Genomic DNA, 4,413 nt, shown 5'->3' on the forward strand with positions numbered 1-4,413 from the left:
GAGGTTTGGTAGCATCAAGAAATGTGAATATTGAGTGGGAAAGTGAGTACTAAATAGGATACCAGGTCTAGGCAGGGTATGTAGCAGTTTCCTCTGGATTGAAACATCCTCTTCGAGAGGAAGTGAAAAGCTCATGCGACTCAGGAGGTAAGCTAACTTCACACATCTAGGAGAGTTGAAGCTTGCATGGTTCTGGAGGGCTCCTTTCCAGGTCTATAGAAGCAGTAAACAATTACTGGAGGTGGAGACTCTGTCCAGCAGAGAAACTGAAAATTGAGTTTCTAGGACCTGTGGAGCTGTCTGCTAGTTGTATAGAGAGCTAGGGTTGCAGCTCAATCAAATTGTCACCTGTGGGGGGATGGCTGTTCTGTGATGCAGCTTCTTTTCAGCTATGCTCGCTCCTGAACATAACCCCTCACCCAACTAACATTCTTGTTAGCAATTGCAATTTGGTGTAGTAATTACTTTGGTCTTTTGGCAGTTGTCTCTCTGGGGTGAGGAGGTAGATATGTGTGTGTGTGTGTGTGTGTGTGTGTGTGTGTGTGTGTGTGTGTGTGTGTGTGTGTTTGTTTGAGAGTAAAAGGTAGGGGAGTCCCTTTTGTACTAGATCACTGGGAGGATGTCTTAAAAACTCTTATTTATACACAGACTATAAAATATTGATGATATACACTCACAGATGATAGGCAGATAAATGATAGAAGATTGATGGCAGGGCGTACTTATCATGTACGTATATCACGGATTGTTGTAAATGTCTATATTTTCTAGTCTAGTTGCTGATAATATCTGTAAAAAGTGACCCATCCATGGAGATATGCTGACATAGACCCGAGATTCTGTATTCTAAACATCTTTCTCAAATCAAAGAAGTTAGAGGTCCTTGAACAAAGGGCTGATACCAGGGTTTGCAAACTCCACTGTGAATGTCTTAGGATACAAAATATCAGAAAGAAGACATTTAAATTCATACAAACACATACAGACATGCACATAGGAACATGAAAAGCAGACAGGAAAGCTGAACTTGAATGTGAAAAGGCTGACAACGTTCACACCGGAAACAGTTCGACTACTGATTAGAAGATAGAAGGACTAAGTTGTAGACCAAATATTAAAATAAATTAAACTGAAAGCATTTCTTTTTAAAAGAAGACTTATTAAATCTCTTAGAAACTTTTCACAACCCCAGTGGAAGTCAAATATTAGCATCATATGTTGGATAAAGGATTTGAAGTCAGAAACCTTAATCTAAGATCTGTTTCTGATACTAACATGCATCCTTGAGCAAGCTGTTTAAGCCAAGCCTTAATTTCCCAGTCTGTTCTACTCCTTGTTTGAATTATTATGAGAATTATCCAAGATAATGAATGCGAAAGGACAGGGCTGGGGAAATGACACAGAAACATTAGTTATTACCTCTTTGTTTCTTTGGCCCGCCCCACTGGTTTTGAAAGCACATCTGAGGATCCCAAGAGACCGGCAAGCATTTCCAGAAGGTCTACAGTGCCAAACTGTTTCCACAATCATTGTAAGGGTACACAGAAATTAGACTTTAAGGAAGAGAAGAGGGAGAGATTTGAGTCGCAGGGTTTCATTTCGTTATCCCCAACCCTTCAAAAGTCAGAACAATACCAGACAAGAAAGAGCCGTGCACACAAACAAATTTACTATTACTTTGTCTGAGTTTCCTACTCGTGTTAGAATAGATGTTCATGGATGTTAGGAGCATAGAAATAAAAACAGACTCTCCTGAGGGGGGGAAATCAACAAAGGGAAAAGAAAGGTATTAAGGAGCCCTTGTTTTCACAGCAAGATTGTTATAATTGCTATTTTATTAAAAGTGCTTGTTGTATCTAGTTCAAGTGAAGCATCTTTTGATTGTTTTCATGCTTTCTCTATCACAAATTGTAGTATACTATAGCTTCATGGCTTTATTTATGTTAATTCTACTTAGGCCCTTGGCAAAGACTTCAGGCATTCATCCTATAGGAAAAGCCAATGCACATTTCTTCCTGTATCGCAAAACGCAACCTGCCACCTGGTAGTAAGCAGACTGCACACATATATGGAAACCAAAAGGTACTCCTTTTTCTTTTTCACTGAATGCCCAAGCTTAATCATCTTGCTAGAACCCCAAAGACTTTGCTTTGTGTTGGGTAAAAATTATTGACTAGCATTAATCAACCCGTCGTTTTGAGAATGCCATTCCTCTCTTGGAATCAGGTTTCCTTTGTTAATTCAGATTTCCACATTCGTAGTATCAATGATGGTTTCTAATCCCCAGACATGTGACTTTATTACAAGGCATCCTGGCCAGAAATTTCAACCTGTGAAAAACTCTCGCTCTGGTAAGGAGGGGGTTATTATACCCGGGGCTTTTGTGGCTTTAGATTTCCTGGCTAATTGTTTTGTAGATTTGGGCACAAGGTATGGAATTTGAGTAAAAACTGTTCATCCATGAGCTTTGTTTACTTTCTAGTCCTGGGGATCGAACCCAGGGCCTCCTGTGTGCTAGGCACTGGATCACTGCGCTATCTTTAGTTGTAAAACTGCGTTTCGTGACCTTTACTTCCAGCTTTGATCATGAAAACAAACACTCGCACTAAATTTCAAAAGGAGTGTTTCCAGCCTATTTAGGCATTTACGGACACAACTGAAGAGGATAGCAAGGAGAAAATATTATTTGGGGAGTTTCACTTTTCTTTCCTTTCCAAATTGATCATCTGCCTGCAGAATATCATTATGCCACACGGCTTCAGTGAGAAAACCAGTGACCTGTGTGAAATCCTTGATCCTGAAAAATGCGACTCATTGATTTTCAGATTGCTGTTGACAATTCAAAAAACAAACGCTTTAATAAAGCGAGTTGTTTTTTGAATGTTAACATAATCACCGTGATCGGCAGCTCTTTATAATCAGAGGCTAATCATTATTAATTCCTTTGACATTCAGTGCCGTGACATTAATTATAGCGAGCTCTTTTCAGCAAACATCCATGGCTGTCCACAGCTCTGTGGCAAAGTGCTGCCCTCTGCATTCACTGCGGCAGTCGCTGGTGGAAAGGGTTGTGTTAGACCATCTTATGGTGCCTGTACCGTAAGATGCCCTTATGGACCAAACTGAATTTGTGAAAAAAAAAGAGAGAGTGAGAAAAGAAAGAAATCTTAGTTTTCAAATGTCAAGTGAGTTTGAATTATTTTCTTCTGTTGGAATCATCAATTTTGAGATTTCATGTGCACCTGGAGAAGTTTCTATTTTCCGTTTCCTGATTTTCTTTCCTAAATCCACCTTTGTTCATTTTCAGTTTTCTTTTTCTGATTTTTTCCCCCTAGTTCATGTATGCCTTTAAATTACACATATTGGAAATATTTATTTCCCGATTCTTGATCATGTATAAATTGGGGGTGTTCCCTCTATTACATTTAATGGATTGATGAAGAATAGAGGTGTGAATTATTAAACAAGGTATGCACTCTGCTGCTAAATTACATTCCCCATAGCCCCATTTTAACAATTCATTTTTGAGAGTGGATCTTACCACTTTGTGCATGCAAGGCTTGAACACTTCCTGTATCCCAAACTGGCCTTGAGCTTCACATTCTGAGTGACTGATATTACAACTCCAGCCATTTACTAGCTTTTCAATTTTAGTTATAGCAGGAAAATAATCACCCATAAAGATATGTGTCTTCTGTCTAGGGGCTTCCATAGACCAACAACTGCTTGTTCAAAGGTAAAAACACTTTGTGCCACTTTGTTTTCTTTAGGGAATGGGAGTGTTATTCCATTTCATACTGTCTCATGAAATGCTGAAGTATGTAAAATAAGTCTAATAAATCGCTTCAATTGTACAAAATTTTGTATATCATTACGTTGTAAGTAATTTTGGTAATCGATTCTTTTGTGTGTCTGCATGTGTATGTGTGTGTGTGTGTGTGTGTGTGTGTGTGTGTGTGTGTGTGTGTGTGTGCGTGTATGTGATATTGTAAAAGGCATGCAAACTTTGGAACCAGACCACTAGTATTTATTTTTTGATACCAAAAAAAAAAAAAAAAAAAAAGGAAGAAAGAAAAAGCTCAGTTCAATGTGGTGCGAGATTCAGGCTTGTAAGATTAGCTGCAGTAGAAACAATAACATGTGGTAGACACTCCATTCATAAAGAAGAATTAGAGTCAGTGTTTACGTAGCTCATGTCAACCGATGGTTAGCTTACGAGTCCATCTACGTACTAGAGCAGCAAAACACAGCAAACAAAGTCAGCATCTTCACCCTGAAGACAAAAATAGCTGAGAAGAGAGACTGAGACTCTAGGTAAGATCTTTCAGCAATTGGTTTTCCATAGTTCACCTGGTTGAGCCCCTGTCTGCAGGCCAAACTACATAAGGGAGCTAAGCCAGGTGAGAGATCCTA

This window comes from Rattus rattus, chromosome 9 (genome assembly GCF_011064425.1).
Source record: "Rattus rattus isolate New Zealand chromosome 9, Rrattus_CSIRO_v1, whole genome shotgun sequence".
Classification (NCBI taxonomy): domain Eukaryota; kingdom Metazoa; phylum Chordata; class Mammalia; order Rodentia; family Muridae; genus Rattus; species Rattus rattus.